Source organism: Clarias gariepinus, chromosome 9 (genome assembly GCF_024256425.1).
Source record: "Clarias gariepinus isolate MV-2021 ecotype Netherlands chromosome 9, CGAR_prim_01v2, whole genome shotgun sequence".
NCBI classification, from domain to species: domain Eukaryota; kingdom Metazoa; phylum Chordata; class Actinopteri; order Siluriformes; family Clariidae; genus Clarias; species Clarias gariepinus.
In genome coordinates, this window is record NC_071108.1 from 18,253,293 (window position 1) to 18,274,772 (window position 21,480).

Genomic DNA, 21,480 nt, shown 5'->3' on the forward strand with positions numbered 1-21,480 from the left:
GGACTGTGGGAAACCCACCAAGTACGGGGAGAACATGCAAACTCCATGGACACTGAGACAGGAATTGAACCTGGACCCGGGAGGTGCAAAGCGGCAGTGCTAACCACTACCGGCACCATGCTAGCAGACATATTTTAACATTCTGTAAGTGGAAAGCATTCAAGACTTTATCTAATCCCCTCCCTTTCATTCAAGTTGCTTATCCCCCCCAGGAGTGGACATCCCAGCACATTCACCCAGAACAAACCGTGTAATGTTAAAAAAAAATACAAAAAAAACAAGAGCTACATCTCAGACCCTACAGACCTTACAGAGCATGTTAAATGTTAAAATTCATGACTTCACAATTAGAAGAAGACTGAACAAATATGGCATGCTTGGAGGGGCTGGCAAAATGATTTAAGAGACTGATCATACTCATACTCATTTATTCTTTTTGCCTTCATTTTTGTTGAAAAAAAAAAACCCAGCACAGTAAAAAGGTTATATATTGTTGTTTCACTAAGGTTGTACTTGACTACTACCGAGGCCCGCTACAATCAGATGATATATAATATGTTTTTTACACACGAAAAACTTTTTTTTTTCGAGAAAAGCATTAAAAGTGGGAGCAGTAACTTCTACAGATGACTGTATAAGGATCATAAGGTATAATTCTTTATACCAAGCCTCCTTCTGTTTGATTGATTAACTCTGTATTTATCAGGTGCTAATAGAGGGAAACAGTGAGGAGAAATACAACGGCAGACTTCAGATCTCAGGAGGTTAAAGACAAATAGCAAAAACATGGCTCAGACAGCACTTTCTCCTAATTGGATAGGATAGAGTCGTGTAAGAACTCTGCTGCCTCCCATCAACTGCTGGAAGCCGAGTCAATAAATACTGTCCACGACCAAATTCCAAAACTACAAAAATACATTTAGGTTCCTGGTTCCTTAGAAACCACACACAGTTGGGAATGAATGCTATTTTAAGAACAATTTGTGGAGTGCGGCTAATCTTATAAGTGAGCATCTAAAAAAAAAAAGAGAGAGAGAAAAAAGAAGAAGAAAAAATAGAAAAAACAAATAAATATATATATATTATATTTTTTCCTTTTTTTCTTAAATATTTCAAATAGATTTCATGAAGTCTTTGTTGCTTTTTCTTACGTTCTAATGAAAAAAAAACTTGCATGAAAACAACTTGTTTTACTTATTAAAACCTACATTTATATTCGTCACTATTTCAGTTTGTCTTACAAATGTCAAACTTTCATAAAAATGCTTTTAAGATGAACTTTCATACAGTATTATAAAACATATATTAATCACCGAGTGAGCCAGAAGCTTCGGCTGTTAGTGTACACCAGGGTTTCCTGCACTACACAGATGCTTTGTGCTGCATGGTTGACTGCACTGTAAGAACTTATTACACTCAGTGTACACACACACTGTTTCTAACCACCTAGAACACTAATTACACGCGCTATCACCAAATCACATGTATGCAACATAAAACCAAGATCTTCAACCAGAAGGGAAGAGAACATTCGCAAAGGAGGGAAAATGGAAGCCAAGACGACGTGAAATCCACACGAAATCTTGCTTCGCAACATCTCATTCTCATCTTTTCCTCCCTCTGTTGGGAGTCTCAATATATCTCTTTCTCCCTGGAGTAACTCCTCCTAAGGGCACATGACGGTTCTTCAATATCTAATTTTCGCCACTGCGTCAGACGGCATTTGATTCCTTGATCCTTAGATCAGTTGTGTCGTGTAATTTTTCTAATGGAAATTGCTCATTAATTTAGTCAGTGGAGCTATAGATCACTGATATCTATTCCTTTCAAAGGTTAAGGGTAAAAGTTATTGTCTCACTGCAAGGAAAAAACTCAAAGCAGAAACAAGCGCATAAATTGAATCAGGAGGGGATTACGTGAGCAGAAAGCCAAAGGTAAAGGAAAACCGCCGCAGCCCATTTATTAGACCCTGTAATTCAATTTTAGCCTTTGAGTAATTGCCACTAATTTGAAAGCCTTGTGCTCACTGAAGAGAATAGTAAATGCATGATACAAGCAGGCTCATTTATATTCTTCGCTCCAAAAGAAATTCATTGCAAATAAAAGAGTGTTAATGATTGTTCTCTATAAATTTTAATTTAGAGTTAGGAAGTGAGTAACACTAAACTATGGGCCTCACGCTGCTCAGTCACATGGTCCGGATATTTCCAATGGGCCAATGTGCAAATTAGTGGTCGTGTTATTAGCTTTCGGTCATGCAAACATTTCCAGGCTGCTAATGGCAGTCGGTTCCTTGAGGCTCGCAAGCGCAAAAAAGCCTGTATGAATGAAAACAAAGCTGACTGAGGATGTGTGGGAGAAACAGAGTATGGTATAAACAGGCAGCAGGAAGCTATACCCTGACGAGGAACCTATCTCTCCCAGGCATGACTCCTCACGCACAAAGGGAACTCAGGCCTGTCAGCAACAACTCAGTGTAGATTGCATGGCATGAGGATTACGGGATCCTTTCGGCTAAAACCTTCACCGGGTGCAAAATAAACAACACTAGTAAAGAAGCTTATACTGCAGACTCCACCAGCTATATCCCGATATGTGCAAAGTGAATGTTTTCACTCTGAACAGATTGGAAGTGCTCCTGAACCATCTCTGATGACAAAAGTCTCTTGTAAAGAGCTCACCAATAATTCTGCCTCCGACATCGAAATCGTGACATGAACCCGTGCAATTATCTAATCGCAAAAAGGTGGGATTTATTATAGATAATCTATGCATTGCATAGTGAGTAACTCATGTGGAGCTTTGCCTGACGTATACTGGATTTGACCTATGAACTCAGCGACTCATGCTAAGAATGTCCGAACAAAAGTCTCATTCATCAGTGCATTGTTTGTTTTAAACTAGTGGTGGAGTTTGTGTGGTTTTGGTGACCAGGAAGGGCAGCCATCATGCTGAACGAGAAAATGAGGACAAGGAAACCACAAATGCTGTCGCATATTACTTAGCAAAGGTCACGGTGACTATGTTGGGGAAGAGGGATTTTAGAAACTAAAGACACATAAAATACATATGATATAAATTTGTAAGCCTTCATGCAAATGCTTCTAGTGCCATGGTGGATTTAATAGTGGCGGCGCAGTGGCCTAGTGATTAGCACTTTAGTGTGCCCTGCGATGGATAGTCCAGGGTGTACCCCGCCGCCTTATGCCCTAAGTATCCAGGAATAGTCTCCAGGCCCCTCCGCATCCCTGTTTGAAGGATAAAGCGGAATAGACGATGAGTGAGTAAGTGAGTGAGATTTAATAGTTACATACTGCAGTTTACATGTGGTCAAATACATGTCAACATAATCTTTGTGTGAATTTTTGATCCAAATCATTAAACCCTAATGATTTCCTATCCTAAAAAATAAGAAGTTGAAAATCTTAACTTTGTAGATATCTCATGGGGAAATAAAGCATGCATTTTTTAAATTAGTAAAAAAAAAAAAACATTAGAGTAAACAACACTTCTAAATATGAACAATATGAAATCTATTTTCCGTGTAGTCACCCAGCCCACTCTCTCGTTCCAAACCCAATTTTTACGACTGATGTGGCAGTGTAAACAGAGACAGCAAGCAATTTTACCATAGTAGGCCCGGAATGATCCCCAGCCGTACATGACCCCATCCCCCATACACACATACACCATTTTGTATCTATTCTTTCTGTCAAGGCAATATGTCATCAGTGACTTCATTCTCTATCTCAGCCTTGAGATAAGCAGACTGTCTTTGAGACAGCTCGAGCAGACACAATATCCTCAATCATAAGCCCAGCTGCAATGAACTGTAGTGCCCTCTGTCATTTTCACAAAGGTTGAATCAAAAGCTTTCCCTGAGCTCATTTTCGACTCTTTTCCCGCTGTTTGTTTAAGGATGTCAAGTGCTGTAAATTTAGGAGGAAATTTGATTAATGAAACAGGTGAATAATGTACAATGCCTTAATGGAATTGAAGAGCGACTGTCTCTTAGAGAGTACTTAGGTTCAAATATCCACTCAACTAATGAGTCCAGCCAGAGAGCATCAGCTGCCATACCTGCTCAGGCAAAAAAGGACACTCACTCCTTTTTCCTTTGCCTTACAATTTCTTTTCTCTTGCAAAATTAATATCTCACTCATAAATGTTACAGTACCACCAAGCCTCTAACCCGGCAAAAAGAATTGAATTTCTTCTGAGTAACAGTTAACGTCTTCCTAATTCAACAGTTAAACAAGTTGAATCTGCTTGGCTGCTTGTGTCAGACTCTGTCTTCACTCTGCCGGCATTGATGTAATGTGACAAAGTAGCCAGAAGTCATTTAGTTATTTTTAACATTGGCAATTAATCTGGTGTAGCAGCTGTTAGTAAAATGATGTTGGAGGAATCAGTAATACAATTAAGCTGAGCAAAGTTTAACTTGATGCAAATAAGAAACTACACAGTAAGGCCAATACTAATAGTAGTAAAGACAGTGGAATTTATAGAACCATAAATGCACTGATCCCACTGTTTTTCAATTTGAAGGCAAAACCTATAACAAATATTTGGTGTTGGCTCATACGTACAGTAATACCAACCACCAAATGCCCTTAAGCCACTTGATGCACTTTGAGACAATTTGTGCTCTACGTTCCTCTTTAATCTATGTCATGGAAGCCAACAGCAAATGCATGTATCGCATTAAACATTCCAGTGGCAAGTGTTTCATGCCATTATCTACAAGTTCCTTTATCTATCTAAATAAACACAGTTATAAGAATAAAAACCTTTATAATCTTTATTTCTTCATATAATCCCTAGCTACACTAATGCACTTATCCCAGAGTGCTTGGATTTCATCAAGTTAGAACGTTTTCTCAGTATGTCGGAGTCCTGATCGAACTGCTTGCTTCGAATCTAAACCCCCTGGCCTCCCAGAAACCCCTTTAATGGCCCAAACAACAAAATATGGAAACAGCTTGGAGCGAGGTCAGGACTATACAGGAATGTGGCAAACACGAGTGTTATCATTGTACCCATTTTGTCATTTGTAAAGCAATTAAACTTTGATAGGTGCACTTTCAGATAATAAATACTGTTCTATTATGAAGTTAAAAAGAAATTGAGCTTTTGTATCTAAAGTATCTGACACAGACAAATGCCATGGAAATAGGAGTCGAGTTTCATCTGTATGTATGTTGTGGCTGTTGTTGTTTATCTTTCAGCTGTCCCCCAGTGCCGGCAACCCCTCCCCTCCCCCCACCCCAAAAGGGTCATCTGGACTGTATCCAGTTGCTGAGGTTTGGACATTGGCTGGGAATCGAACGCATGCCTTTTACAAGGCAAGCGAGAAGCAGTCTGTATATTTGAAAATATTATTTTGTAGATTAAAATGGTTTTCATTTTTCAGATCAAAATCAAAGCGGATGAATAAAAAAGATGACTAATAATTAAGATCTAGGAGTACACTCCCCAAACTAGAAATGACTGCAGGAAAGATTACGGAGTATTTTCTAGGTAAATGCTCATTAGAGTGACTCGTTAGGGATTTAATACGGCTTTAGCACTCGGGGGGCCTTCAGAAACAGCTTTATCTGCTGAGAACAGAGACCCCCTCCAGGAAGCACTGCAAATCCCAGTTCTTTTTCTTTACTCCTCCTGATGCGATTAGGGCCACCTCCGTAGTGACCATAGCCAGATAGGGCTCTTCTTTGGAGGTTTCTTCTGTTCTGGCTATACAGAAGCCAGTTACCATGTAGCAGCACCACATGTGAGAAGTTCATACACAACTTGACATTCTACCGACTCAAGCAAGGAAAAATAATTGAGTCCATAGGGTGGAGGAAGTCAAATCTTTTCAAGTTGCAACCGCGCAATTTCGGGTTGGCGTCCAGGGGGCAAATCAAAGGAACAGTGGTTTTAGCAACTGATCCTGATGGGAGACAGAAGTCTGTGGCTGAGCAAAGCTAGTTAAGAACATAGTGAGCGTGTGTGTGCACATGTGTGTATGTACGCAAAGTTAAAGGTAGCATTGTCCTTAGTTCCAGATTAAACCGTTTCAAAATGAGGTGACATACTGTCGCTCCGGCTCTAATCAAGGCTGCCTTTAAGCTCACCGAGGGCTGTTCCGCTGCACAATCAAACCACCCGCTACGCGTAAGCCAAACTGTAACACGACACCAGCAGCAGCCCTGCCTCTGATTAAGACTCATTACGCCATTCCATATAATGACCAAAGAGAGCAGGGGATGCACTGAGTTTAAGGCTTTGATACCATATTTACATCCTTGATGTAGAAGACCTGGGACAATGTGACAAAAAAGACACGCAGCCAAATTAACTGAAATAAAAAACATGCATCACCAGTTCATCAGCTGATGTCATGTGTGTTGTCATGACTGTCTTATGTTCAAAGGAATACTTTGGTCAGACTGGCACGATCCCTGTTACATGCTTGACATTCTACTTGACTTTGCTATAAAACAGGGACGTATTGAAGGGGAGGCCTTTACTGGTTTTATGGCTCTCTTGGGTTTGTCACTGGAGCCATACTATTTAGTAGCAGGACCATTGGGAAAACCCTTTTGAGCTTTACAAGGCTTCCTTTGCAACCCCTACACAGAGCAATTCTAGTGTAACAGGCTTCCGCAAACCAGTCAGGTGACGCACTCATTTGTGTGGCTAAAAATACTTTGGGCAAGTACTATGATAAAGATAGCCTGCTAAGGACACAGACAATGGCGTATCACTGTTTAATATTTGACACTGCTTCAGGAAATGTAGTGCCAACATTTCTACTTTACTCAATCCTGTCTTAAAAATTGATCCTCAATAACACTGATGATATGATGATCCTACTCCCAACTGTGCTGGATTGTCTTACGCACCGTGTAAATATTTTTAACAGCTGATTTGTGAACACCTCTTACGTACATGTTACTCGGTGTAGTCTTTAACTAATCAGTAGTAATGTTTTACAGAGACATGTCTCATCGGGTTGCCCTTTTTAATTAAGGTTCAAGTCAAAAGAGTCAGGCATATTGTGTATCTTCATCATGTACACTCCAAATCGATTAAGCTCACTTACAGTGCGCAGCTGACTTGGCTATTCGCGTCAGACTGTCAGGCTTGAAAATAGATCATTTTCAAGCCCACACAGGTCTTGAGCTAGTAGGATATTATATCCCTCCGCTGGGTTTCCTCTGATCATAAGAAATTTGCATTTTATCATCTGAGCTACAAAAGCATTGATCTCTGTTGAAGTAATGACTCACCAACATGGAGCGAAAGTGGTCTCTCATAGTGTGTGTGTGTGTGTTTGTGTGTGTGTTTGTGTGTGTATTGGGTTGCATCTGATGTATTAAAAAACATCAGTGGGGAACTTGCTCTGATCCAGATGCCACTGATAATGGATTCTAGCCAACATAGGATGGACTCTGTAGGGAACAGTTTGGAGGAGATATTACTCTTCTTTAAATAAAACAATAAAAAACGACTGTGTGCTGCACTGAAGGCATTATTATTTCAACAAAACATACAAGCAAATTTTTAATAAACTGAATCTATATTTGATTTGGATTATACTGTACACAGCTTGCTGTGGCAGTTTAACCCGTAGGAATGTGTCGTCGATTTTAGAAATTGGTGGAAAACATGTGAAGTATGTGTATACTTGTGTACGTGAAGTATGATTTATGTGAAGTAACATTTTCTTTAGGGTTGGAATATTACTTGGCCAGGTTGATTGGCAGATTGCGGTCATTAAAAATCATAACACCTTTTCAACCAAGCCCACTCAAAGCTGCTTTGGCTCTCAACCACACAGCAAGTAAAAGAGCTGACTGAAAATGAACCTGCCTTAAATCCCTTCTCACCTCTTTATTGTAGACTGCATATTTAATTCTGGGTGTGTCTTTTAATTCTAATTCATCCTTCTCTTTAAAAAAGCCGATTAAAATCTGGGGATTAAGATCAATAGGCAGTATGTTAGAGACCCACTAAAATGCAAGAGGACATGATTAAAGAGAAATATTGACCTCGGGCTTCGCCGTTTCTAAGCAATAGACACTCACCCGCAAGGAATCAATATCAAGCTCCTGGAGCAGTTCTGACAACGTTACTGTCCTTGTATGGAGGTGAGAATGCAGAGACAGGGCACAGGACCTACATGACAAGCCTTGCTTTGTGCTCCACCATGAACAACAGTTCGAAAAGCAACAGAGATAAAGTGCAAGACCAGAAAAAAAAAAAAGAGGATAATAAAGGGAGGTCTTCACACACGGATAAGCAAGTGGGTCACACACAGTGTTGGATTAGTTACTTTAAAAAGTAACGTCCCACAACACTGGTCACAGATAACTTGTTGAGGGACGATTCGCTCCCGCAGTCAGCAATAGGACTCTTTCGGCAGAAACATTCTCTCCCCTTAACACCCCCCCTCTTTGGTGCTACCACCATGTGATCTTTTGTGAGAAAGCCTTAGAAAAAGGGCCCCATCCGAGGCCACCAATTAGCCGATCCCCATCGGGTGGTAAGCCGCATGAATAGAGCGGCCACAACGGACCTGCACCTACAACATCCTCCAAGACTCAGGATTTGTGCAACCAGCTCCCTGTTATCTGTCATGGTCAAGAGAGTGTACTGATAAACCTATTAAATAAAGGGAGCAGCAATAAACAACGCCCCCCAAAATAGTATAGTATACTGCGAGACGGATTTACTTATACTTCGTTCCACCGTCATGAGAAGCTTCTCCACTGAATGAACACTAACAAAACAGGAACTGAAAGCACAAAGGGGAATTAGGTTCAGCTGACCCACGTGTCACGGTCTTACACGACTGTCTCTGTCATCTGGAGCATGAGAGCTTTACGGTTGGATTTGCTCATCATCATCAGCAACAGCAACAACAACAACAAGACTGTGTGAGCAGCGTATGACACAAGCAGTACGTAGGGAATAGCACTGTGGAGTTATTTTTAGGTTTTAATATTGGCGCATTATTCTGTGCACTGCATTAATTGCAAGGAAGAATTTTTTTTTATTTATTAGGCATTATAGGCTGGATTCAAGTGGATGCTCTTTTCACTTATGTCCTTTTGAGCAAATGCCACTTTGAAGTTAATTCCCAGGCAGTTTTTTCTTTTGTTGCATTCAGTAAGAAAACTGGCAGTCATTTGGCTAACACTACACACATATATGAAATTATTTTACGGGGTTTAGTGTAATTTATGCAAACTTGTGAACATACTGCTTTCCACCTACACCACACTATACCTGACAAGTGCATGTTTTGCAAATCCTAAAACAGTGTTAATCCCACTTTATCTTACAGTTTTATAATAAAGACGAAAGGGATCTAGAACACATGCACACATCATTGCATACTGAACTAGATCTTTCTGCACTTTGAACTGCTTTTTTATGTGAGGTGAACCTGAATAAGGGTAAATATTTAGAGGTTACTGTCTCAAAGCCTGAAGAAGTCTCTTGGGTAATTATTATCATCATTATTATTATTTGCATATGATACAGGAAAGCAGCCTACCACGCTATTACATAAGAAAGATAGCAATTAAAAAGAACCACTAAGTGGAGAAAGGTTCTTGGATTCACATAAAACATTAGCGTCAATGGTTTAAAAATAAATAAAAGGAATTTGCAGGTGCCGCAAAATAAAGCATGCAGACGGCGTGCCATATGACATGCAGTTGTCCCCCTCACTGTCAGAGTCTGTTTGGTCTTCAACTTTAGTGCTGTTGGCAGAGATTAATGACTCCAAGTTAGCAGAGGGAAGTAAGTTTAAGCCAGTCCCTGAAAAACCAACGAGACTGACTTGTAGTCCAAATAACAGGAAATGTTTTAATCAGCAAGGTTTATGAAGGCCTTGATAATGATTAAGCTGCTTGTTCTAATGTGACTAGACCTCTTTATGTCCTGTGACTCCCAGGCACCGTGGCTTTAACATACTGTATATAAACATCTAATCTGACATTAGCAAATTAGATGTTGCCAAGCACGGGTGTTCTCAAAACCTTTACAACCAGGGACCTCTTCAACTCTACAGTTAATTCACACATTTGTGTAGGTTTTAGACCAAAAAGAGCTTTCTACAGTATGTCTGGACTTTCCACTTACAGGATACACCAGGCGTCTCATTCTGACATTATTGATTGACCTGCTTGTTTTTTAGTTCTTTATGATTAGATTAAACTCATTCAATGAAAGCACATGGTCAAATTGCTATAATAACTGTAAACTAACTGGCCACCTAAATAACTACCTGTGAGTGCTCTGGAAATCCTGGAAGGATCCTGAAAAGGTCATACAACCTCATGCTCTTTACCCACTGATGCCATTCATTTCGACTCAATTCAACAATCTAGATTACCACCATCTAATCACATAAATTTCAAACCCATTAAGAACTGTATTGTGCTTACATATTTCCCTTCGACTAATTGGTTTTTCCTTTTTTCTTGTTGACAATAATTAACTGCAAAGTAATTCTTTTTTAACTTGCCGTCCATTAAACAAAAAAGAGCAGTTCAACATGAATTAGCGTTAACCAATGCCTTTTATATTAACTGGACATGGCAGCAAAGCGGACAGTCTCTCACCATAAAAAGCCCTCCTCGCTCCTCTTTCTCTCTCCTTTACTCTTTCTTTACAGGGTCAATTAAGTCACCTAAATACTACACCCTGTCACATTCCATATGAGGTGGGGGGAACCGAGCATTGAATGACTACTTTCATTAAAAGCATCTAGAAGAAGAGCTCGGGAACAATTACCATATGAAAACCGCTGAATGTTTTACAAACTTGCCGGGCCTCCCCGGTCTCAGGCGGCCTTCATTCAGCCCACATTAGCCTGAAAAGTACAGTAAACTCTTTGCCCATAGCCAGTGTGCAGACCACGGGGCCTCAGTTTCACAATGTCAGAGGACTCTGTCACTCTTTTCACGCCAAAGAAACTGTGGCTTGTTCCCACTGGCAGGATGGAAATCCCTTTCTCCCGACGTTTTAAAACACTGTTTCATTCTCGGCCTTTATTAATATGGGGGTTTGGGAATGTGTGATGGATCTCATTCAATCGCCTTCCGCTGAAATTCCATACGGAGAACAAAAATACAGCAGCGCCATCTCTATAACACAGATATGGGATGTTTCGTGGCTGCTCGCTTGAGTTACTGCATTCAGTAGTTTGTTCTTTTGAGGGAATGCTATTAAAAGTCCGTCTCACTTAGGACTATGAAGCGTTCAGAGCTGCTTCCTCTGACTCATCTTCTTCATGTTATTCACAGTAGCGCTTCAAAAATCTAACTCTACAGAGACTGAACAGAATAATGATTACACTACAACGTGACAGTTGGAAAGTACCCACTAATAAATTTGTAAGTAGAATTCACAATATAATCTAATGTCAGTTTTATATACAGTATAACTATATGTATAACAATGGTAACACCAATGATGTATTATATTTAAATAAATTGTTTTTGTTCAATCCTCATAGCCTTTGGTATTTCAGACTTGCAGTATGCCAAACCTTTAAAGGTATTCATTAGGTCTCCACCACAACACCTGACCAGAAAAACCCAAGAAATCTGATCGGCCCAAGGTTCCTGAATCAGACACCAAATGGTCCAAGGGGACACTGGACCTTTCACACGTGCTCAGGCGTCATATGATCTGTTAAAGCAGCATTAAGATGCCAGACTTGCAACTGATGCCACATCCCACCCAGCATGGCATGCAAGTAAAGTCAAGTCATGCAGCTGTCCGGCTATTGTGTGTGTGTGTGTGTGTGTGTGTGTGTGCCTTAAGGTTCTAGCACCGTGGGCTTTCTAAAGCATTATGTCGCTGACATGAAAAGATGAAAAGTCCAAGCTTTAAAGCAGGGGTATGCAATGAAATTTATTATAGGTTATTATTGTCTAAATGTCTAATTCTTTGCTTAAATGAATAAGATGACTAATGGCAACAGTTACATTTTAATGCATGCTCCTGTTTTTGTCGTCTACTTTAAACAAGGCAAATCATGAGTTCCCTAATCAGACCAGAGAGGGTAAACAAAATGAAAAACCTAAGAACATCCATGAAAACTCCCCGCTTCCCCAGCTTATGTCTCCACCCAGTAGCTAGTTTTTTGTCTGATGAGAAATTTCACTTTCGGCAAATGAAATAATTTACATAAGCATGCATGCGATTTGCTACAACAGAGAAACAGAGATTTCTTGGTCTGAAATCAGGAATTGCTGAACAAGAGCTCTTTATTTTGCCCATGCTTTTATTATGTATTTATTTATGTTTGCTAAAATATTTTGCTAGGTCAATATTAAAACCGCCTTCTGTAGTCGATGCCTCTGTTTAATATGCATACTGTATATGTGTGTTTGTATATATATATATATATATATATATATATATATATAAAACACTCTACTTTCTGGTCATGACTTTCTGGTCATTTCTGTTAAAACCAAGTGAGAAATGAGCTATTAAAAGGAAACAAAGCAGGACAAACAAAGTATTAATGGTTTCATTGATCAGAATCTCATTTCACACTCAATAACCTCCAAAATGTAATACAATGCATCTGTGTGAATAAATAACCATCACCAATGGCTATTTAAAACATAAAAAAAATTCTTCATAGTCAGCTACAGAAGATCAATACTGCCAAGCCACAGAGTCTCCTTCAGCCTGTGCAGTCAGAGAGACAGAACAGTGAAGCGACGCGGAGTAACAGCCTACTAATAGGACGGTGTTTTATTGTGAAGACAAATACAACTCATTAATGAAAAGTCATGGCCGTTATGCAGGTAAAGTCATGGCTACAACCGTCAGTGAAGCCTGACAGATCAGACATGAGTAATAAAGTAGTGCAGCTTCATGCCTAATTTCACTCACACTGCACTGTCAAACTAGCAATAAAATTTCTCCTGGTGAGACATCAATCCACTCTAATGGGGTGCTGTGCATCTTCCCTCCTGATTTAAATGAAGTCACATAATAGAGCTCGTACTTATGCTCGTGTTTTCGTGACAAATTTGTTTGATGGTCAGAAAACAGCATTGTAATGAAAATATGACATGCGGGAAAGCTGACAAGATAAAGACGCTATTATGACAAAGAAGTGTCATATAACATGGGAACGTAACTGTATAAAACCTTCACGCAGCAAAAACTGGCTGCATCATCAAAGAATTTTTCTTTCGAGTTAGCGACTAACTCGGCAAAGACTCTGGATGACGTCAAGAAGACGAGGCTGCTCCATGGCGCCAACATTTTACAGATTTTTCCATTTTACTGATTTAAACACAGCATACAATGTTTGTTTTAGATATGCACTCGGTCATTTGAACATGAAGCAAGCTCTGGACAAGGACAGGGCTATAAAATCCATTCGGCCTCGAGCTACGAAGATCAAAGTGAGACGGGGAGGAAATGCTGTGGCGGTAATACACCTGGATATCTCACACTCTGTTATATAGGTCAGTTGTTACACAGGAGCAATGCATCTGGATAGCATTTCATTTGTCTCTATCCAGTTACCTTGCATTAGCTGATATATGCTATCCTGCAGTTGAAACAAGCCTAGGGAAACTTAAGACGGAGGAGCTGTTTCTTGCTTCTGCTATCAGCGATGCCACTGAAAAGAAGACGAGTGTGTCTGAATTGTCGGCTTGGCCAAACAGTCTGAGTGTTATGAATGGTATGAAGCAAGCAGAATCCTCCAAATAACATATTCATTTACACAAAACAAACAAGACACCAGCTATCCAAATAACACTGCTCAATGTTTAATTCAGGAGTGGTGACAATTTATTTCCATAGACCGTGCCCAGCAAATCCAATTAGACCTCAAACATCCTTCCCTTTGGTACATCTGAAAGAAAAACTATGTATATTTGCTCTGGCTGTCATTCATCATAAGTAGTATTTATGCACTGGTCTCTTTACGCAAGACAGACCCCCAAGATTATTAAATAAAAGGAAAAGGAAAATAGACATGAAAATGTTCAACAAAGTTCAGCTTGTTTTAGATCTACTCCTGATTTTTCACGTGCAGTTCCTGTTGCGGCGCAGGAAGGAAACAATGTCGGGGCTGTTGAGCAGGTCCTCTGAGAGTGATGATAAGCGTGCCTGTCTCGTTTCTCAACGCTGGGCTGATGGACGTGCAGGGGCTGAACACTGGAGGCCTTGTGGTTACGCTTATGTTACCAGGCACACAACGCCACATGGCTGCAATTTGTTCATTAGATATGTAATAAATGTACACAAAGAGCCTTTATTGTTAAACTTTCTCCGACGAGGCACAGAAAGTTAAAACCTCCCCAGGGCTGATTTTAGCACGTGCTCAGTTAGCCAGCTCCAAGAAAATCTGTTATACCTTAAAATAAAGCTTTAAAGCAATCACCCAGAATGAATCTCTAGCAATTCTAAAGGTTACTGCTCAGGTTATTTATGTACAGTATCCCATCTGACAAAAGTAATTCATTTGCGAAAAACAGCGTAGTGGCAACTAGTGTAAGTAGTCTGATAGTTAGAAGTATTATATGCAAACATAGATATTAAATGTGGTGACCCAGTCTGTTGAAAAGTTACAGCAGATGTCCTTTAATGTGATGCAATACCTCAAAAAAACTGACAATCCTCCAAGAGTCACATCGTTCCCTCCAACACCACCTGCTGAAAGCAGAGGGTGATGTAACCTAACTGTAGAACTTCATTCAGTACCACCAGGAAATTTCCAAAAGCCCAAGGAAAAAAAAACACTGCAGCCCTTATTTTGTAACTATGGGTGGCCCATCCAAGAAAGGTCATAGATATGAGAAGCAGAGTGGAAAGCATGCTGGCTTGGAGTGCAGCCCAACGGTCCTGACAATGACAAGGTTCTTTATTCAGAACGAAAGCCACATGAAAGGCACAGGAGAAGGCCTCATGATTACAGTGCTTCTGTCTCTGCTTGTTCTCTGCCCTAAAATACTGGCTAGAAAAGCAAGATGATGAGAAGTTATAGTGATGGCATGACCATGAAAACAAGACAAGAACACTCCGAGATTACAACCAAAGCATTTAGGCCATAATTAGCAATTCAGTGTACTTTTGAATTTGAGAATCGTAAAACGTAAATTTGAGAATGACGTAGAGTATAGCAGGAATTCGGTTGAAAAGAGTGCATCATACAGGGAATAAACAATGTCTAGGACTATTTATGAAAACCTTATCCAGTAAGAAAAATTGGTGCATGCTCAGCTCCAGATGTTGCACTGTACAGCTTTAATTATTTACTATTTACTTCGGGCTCTCATGTCTAATCAGCAAGCTCAGTTCAACACATCTCTGAAAAGTTAGGCACATCATGCATTCACAAAAGGCACCATAAGCCTCATCACCCTGTCAGTGAGATTTAAAAAAGCCTATCAGCACCATTGAAGCATTTCTATTTTTTCTCTGCTATAGAATAAACTCCTTAACAAAAATGTCCCAGACAATCAGCCAATCCTACCAGTGAATGCCGTGCATTTGTGTCAGACTCTAAGATGGAGCTTCTCAATATACCACTATCATCTCAACTAATGGTATCATTGTTCTCCTATCTGATTTCTGGAAAGCGGTTTCATTTGCACATATCAACACCTTTATACTCTTCTTCAATCCAAATAGCCTCAGTGTGATTTAAAAAAATGAGCACCCTCTACGTGTCTTCGCTGTCACATCCCTAATATTTCATTCAGTCCATCTGTGGCATGCATGCACAATAAGTCTCTTCACAGTGCCAGCACAGGCCATAGTGGCCCCTTTAAGCATACTCTTTCCTTGAGAGGCTGTTTGGAATCGCTGGCCCCTGCCATCTCCCCTCCAGCCCCGGCGCCGTCTCAGGCCCTGAAACTATGGCAACGGAATAAGAAGGCGCTCTCCATGATTAATAGATGAGCAAAGCCGTGCCAGTCACGCTGGGTCTGGGGACGGGACAGATGTACATGCTGTCCTCGGCGTCACACTCCACCACGGCATGCGAAAACCTAGTGGAACGCGCAACCACAGATCACCAGTGAAAATCTTGAAAATGCCACATGCTCTTGCATAAGCAACAGCATCTAATCAATCCTGGCATGGCATCCAGTACAAACAAGAGAATAAAAACAAAACCTGATGCTATCAGTTATCCATGGCTGTGTTTAACCTCAGTACAGTGTGAAACAAGTAAACAAGAAAACTGAGCGGTAATAAATCAGTCCCTACCGTTTATATAGTGTTTATGTGATAGCAAGCATGTAGGTATTGAGAGAGGAAAATACATTTTCACTTCTACAGAAGAAGCAATCATTTTTTCAAAAGTGCACACCAGGAAAAAGGCCAATAAACTAATAAATGTCAGCTATGTGACACCACTGTGGAACCAACGGCATGAAAAAAAGGAAAAAAAAATACTGTAATATGTATTAGGTAGTTATGAAGAAAACACAAAGAACAATAACCTGGACACACAACATAAAAATCAATCATTCAAAAAGTAAATTAAAGACACTGAGAGTCAATAATGTGTCATAATTTTAAAAATGTCTTTGGATCTTGTTTTAGCTTCTTTGTTCAGGACGGCTCTATTTCAAGTGCAATATCAGCATAGACATTAATCAGCCACAAGAATTACGAAGACCAAAAGAATCTATAGGCAGAATTATAGTGAGTGGCTGGGTATGACATAATGATGCTATAATAATATTAAGATGTCAATATGAAAGTAAGTATTGAGAGCATGGAAAAAAACAAATAATTACTTTTGATCTCGTCATTGTTGTTATCCCTGTAGGCACAAAAAAAAATGTATGGGCAATAAAAGGCATTTGAACATTAATAAATAAAGTATTGATATTTATACTTAAAAATATCAGTAACCTTGTCTAGGCAATATATAACACGGTATGAAACTGCCCCAATTGTAATCCAACTCCACCCTACTCTTCCCCCCATGCGTGTTCATTCATAATACATAATCCTGGAAATGACATGAAGTCCACCGTCCATGCGACACATCGATAGAGAGTATTGTGATTGAACTGAAATCAAAAACCCATATCAATTATTCAAGCAGAGAAAATCTACCTGTTTTTGACAATGTAAATCTAAACATGCCACACACCACAAGTGATTCAAGCCCACCGGTGTGACAAATCCACATCAGTCACACACAATGGAGCCTTTACTGCCATTGTTGGGGTGTGGAGACCAAATGCCTCCCAGTGTGTTGCAGCTTGTAAAAATATATATTTTTTATACCCCTTGCGGCATTTACTGGAGTATTGAATCTATTAAAAAAACAGATTGCTGACATTAAAAACCACAAACTAAAAGAAAATGCTGCTAATTATAAGCAAAAAAATAACACACAAATCCTAATGTATTATTCTTATGCTTTTTGAAATGTTTTTTAAAAATGTCTACATTCTGTCTATTTAAATCTTTTATGTTTTTTTTTCAGATAAATATTTAAAATCCCTTCATATATAATTTTCACTCTCATGCCTATAACTGTCCCTTACAACACACCCTTTTTCAACCTTTTGAAACAGACAGCCTGGTCACATGTATTGCATGCTCACAGAGCATCATAAGATTCTCAGCTCACATAGTACGCCGTTTTCATACTTGCAGGATAACCATGTTGGTAGGTGGCAATGCTGAATGCCATCTGGCAAGCTCATAGGTGGGATGCATCATCACTGCAGGTTATGACCAAGAACCTGCTTTTCGCCCCCAAAAATTGATTCCAGGCCCCCAAGTAGATCAATAATACAGATTGTGAAGTGTTGTGCGGCATCCAAACACACACTCAGCAGCAAGCACAAATGCATGGATGGAACATAAACCACTCAATCTAATATCTGCAATTAAAGATTCCAAAAACATCCATGTTGAGAAACACACAGATTCTCAAACATTCAACTGTGTATTTATAAATAGGTAAAAACTGTATATGTCACTATATACTGCCCCCTTCAGTACTGATGATCTGTGCATATGGACTTATCTCAGCCAAGGTTCTGTATCAGCGTCTCTTATTTATGACAGAACAGACACAGATGTCTTTCCAACAACAGAAGGCGCTTAGATTATTATATATGTACAACTGACCTAGGAAATAAAAGCGTATCTGTAAATCAAAACCATCCACAAAAAGATCGAAGTCTCCTTGAAGTCATATGAATTATAAAGTAATCGTAGAATATCGGTATAGTCCAAGAGACATTTTTCATCAGAGGAACAGCAGACAGCAGACTTAACAAGTACCATTAATGTCATAAGAGAGCAATGAGGCATGGAGGATCATGAGAGATTGAACTCTTTTGGATTGTCTCTGCTTTTCTGTCACCCTGTTCACTGTCTAGAAACAGATGCTTCGTATTGTTGTGTGCAAAGAAAAGCGTGTTCAGACAGAGCTGACACAGTCACACCCTACTTGACCTTAGGGGTCAAGAGTAAGGGGTCGAAATTGATGGGGTTTCAAGATTTCATCCAGGTCACCTAGCCGCATTCTTGCCCCGTTTTAACACAGAAGCTCACATGAAAACCAGAATAGTCTCACAGTCACAAATAGGTAACTTCAAGTCGCATGGTTAGGGGTAGGGTTGGTGGTCATACCTTTACTTACCACATGAGTGGTAAGTCACACCGCTTCTACTTTGCTCATTCAAATTCGTACCAATTATCGCATGCGATCAGCTTCGGCAGCTCTCATGGTGTTCGATTCATAATTCGAATTTTATCAACTCATAGTCTTTATCTCAGTTCAACTCTACTTGTTTGTATGTATATTGTATCCAAACCTTTTGTTTTGTCTCGAGCAAAAATACTGAAATGTGTAGCATCATTCAGTTCAACAAACCTGTCCCTATTCAAGAGCCTCTTTACTGTAGTGTGTCCACATACAGTACACTGTAGGGTGATGAGCTTAGGAAAAAGCCTGCACATACAGAATAAAAACAGCTATGATAATGAACACTGATTACCAAAATATATAAAGCAATATGAGACTGGTATATGTCAGCGCATTACTCAGTTCTCATGTATGATAAATATACAAAACTTAATGCATTTGGGTGGAATATTAACAAGTGCCAATCATTTGAGAAACAAAGACACGCCATGTTACTTTCAAAACAACTTGGACAAAATCACAGTCAAAATCATCACATCATTTTTCCCCCTTAAGTGTCCTTGCTGTCTCTTACATATGAATAAAACATAGGTGGAAATCTTTATATGTTCATTCAGGGAGACTTGGGCTATAATTGCAGTATGTGCACTGACGTCCAAATCAGACACTGAGTGTTGTGTTTCCAGCGTTATAACACCCCCTACACACACACACACACACACACACACATACGAGCTCGAGGTGTTCAACGAGAGGAAACACATACCTCAATGATCATTCTGTTAAATTTCACTTATTACGAAAAAAAAAACAATCAGCATAGAAGTTTTACAGGAGTGACGTCAGACGAGGCTCGCAGTAGGAGCGCACTTGTGTCTAATCCGCCACACACAAAGCCAACTTAATAGCAAAGCAAGTTTTTAACTGAATCAGACGCTTTTGTAAATCACAATCCCGATCTGATTCCTAAGTCACAATTCACACAGCACGGGATTCAAACCAATAACCTGCGCTACTTTTCTCCCCCCCCCAGCCCCGTCGCCTTTCCTACAGCACGGTCACCGTACCGTGTTCACGCGCTCCGTCTTCACACGGGAAAATCCATTGGAAATCCGTCTGGTGTGGAAACAGTCCGCGGAGACACAGTGAACCTGAACAAAGAGCGCTCCAAAGCACTAACAGCGAATCGGTCCGGACCATCCGCGCTGCCAGCACCAAATCGGCTGCTCATCCTATTTGGGAGATGAAGCCTCCTTCACTAAGACACACACACACACACACACACACACAGCTGTCACTCGCTCCACACACAGGGAGGCGCTAAGCTGCTGCCTGGAGCCGCTACATGGAACAGGAGCTTTTGTTTAATTCAGCGCGGTTGATAAAACCGGACCCCTTCAACGTCTAGGGTTTTTTTTTTTTTTTTTTGGTCGAGTCGTGTAGCTACTCGTTCGACGTGTAACGTAAAAAAAATAAATAAAAATTAGGCGTCACTTGTCAGTTAAACGCGTATCTAAAGTGCCCCTTGTCTGTTCTTGGAGAGGGTACAAAGAATGGTGAGCGCGCGCGACAATAGAGGCGGTGTCCTGGATTCAAAAGGCTGTCCAGAGGACCCAAACGAGACGGAGACACAGTGATTGGAAACCAAACCCGAGGCCTCTCTGTCTTTGTCTCATAAAACTGAAGAAAAAGAAGAAGAAAAAAAACCCACTCGGGTGGTCTCGTCATCTCCCGGCACTTGTTTTCTAATCGGCATTCACACTCATCTTCACACGAACCAAGCAGCGGCTTTCTGGGAGGGAATGCAGGTCCTGCGCCTCCTCACGTGCACCACACGGCTGTGGGAAAACCGAAGCTTCCCTGCTAACAATTCTCCAGTTTAAACAGTAGCTTTAGTTTCCACCTGGAACTTATCATGGGTTACACTCTTATTATAGGTCATTATATTTACAACGGAGCAAATTGCGTGCTTATTACCATTTTTTTTTCATCTGTAATAGTCCCTCTATGGTCATTAAACATCCCTTAACCATATGTGAGGCTCACTCTTTTATAACCCCACAGAAAAGAACTCATTTAAGAGGTCATCGGTTTGGCCTTGCACCGAAGTCAAAGGTTGACACTTGGGCGGAGCTACAAATAAATGAAATGATACTAATTATACAAAATACAAAAAGATGGGCATTGTTGACCCAGTGGTAGGTCCCTGGCCTTTCATGTGGGATCGATTCCCAGCCAGTACTCAAACCCCAGCCGCTGGACGCAATGCTGGTCCCAATCGCACATACAATAGAAGGTTTGTGTCAGGAAGGGCATCCAGCGTAAAACATGTGCCAAGTTGTGTTGTGGATCGGACGGTCCGCCGTGGCGATCCCGAAAGACTAACAACAACATACAAAATACAAAAAGGTGTAGGGACAGGCTTGGTCCTTACCCTCCCCCTGGATGGTATGATAGGAGGGCTAGGTAGTGAGTGGCAGATGACAATTGACCAAATTACATTTAAAAAATAATCCCCACCATCACAGGGAGCAGCTGGGGAGGTTGTCATGGTTCTGGGCAGGTTGGGGCCCCAGGGGATCCACTGACAAAATAGCCTATTTGATCCAAATGTACTGGATTAAAAACTAACGAATTCTACAGAGGTCGACACTGAGCTCATGTTCATTTATAAAAGGTGCTATCGGTATTGTAAGTTATAATATTCTACACATGATTTGACTGGCATAATGCTTTCATTATTATTATTAATTTCCTGCTACACATTAGTTCAGAGCTTTCCTTCACTGCTCTTTCCCTCTTCTTTACTCTCT

General features: G+C 40.3%; 1 protein-coding gene across 3 annotated transcripts in view; it reads right to left on the reverse strand.

The window, feature by feature from the left end:
• The window catches only part of sema6a (sema domain, transmembrane domain (TM), and cytoplasmic domain, (semaphorin) 6A), a 66,756-nt gene extending 46,352 nt beyond the window's left edge, over positions 1-20,404 (reverse strand). For all 3 annotated transcript variants that reach the window (XM_053503802.1, XM_053503801.1, XM_053503800.1), the window contains exon 1: positions 19,735-20,404. The gene's annotated coding sequence lies outside the window, so the exon portion shown is untranslated. The remainder of the gene's footprint in view (positions 1-19,734) is intronic.
• Positions 20,405-21,480: the final 1,076 nt, after the last annotated feature.